Source organism: Plasmopara halstedii, assembly GCF_900000015.1.
Source record: "Plasmopara halstedii genome assembly, contig: Scaffold_1583, whole genome shotgun sequence".
NCBI lineage: Eukaryota > Oomycota > Peronosporomycetes > Peronosporales > Peronosporaceae > Plasmopara > Plasmopara halstedii.
In genome coordinates, this window is record NW_020188494.1 from 754,797 (window position 1) to 755,316 (window position 520).

Sequence of the window (520 nt, forward strand, 5' to 3'; positions counted from 1 at the left end):
GAAATGTGGGTTGTTGCACTCCGTGCTCAAAACCAGTTGTTTCAACTTCTGGGTGACCACGGGCCCGTGGAATCCGCTCCGGCAACAACGCTTCCGCGTTCACACGCGCCGGATCCCGGTATGGCTTGAGCAAACCCATGTAAGACACCGGGTGGGTGCGCATCCGTTTCGGAAGGCTCAGCGTGTACGCCAGGCTCCGTTTGGCCACATCTTTAAATGGTCCGATTAACCGTGGACAAAGCTTCGTCCGGAAGATAGCAGAGGCTGTATGTGTAGGCAGGTTTTTTTAATTCAATAAAACCAGGTCCCCGACCTTAAAGCTTTCAATTTTGCCTCTTCCTTTTTCATCTGCATATTGTTCTGCAGGTCTTGGCTCTCAACCATCGTATCTTGAACGTGTAGTAGGACACTCAGTCTGGCCGATAAGAAGTCATCGAGTTCTTTACGGATCGTGAGAACCCCGACATCAGCTAGCCGTTCGGCTATTCCTCCCCCACCAAGCCCTAAGCCATGGGATGGC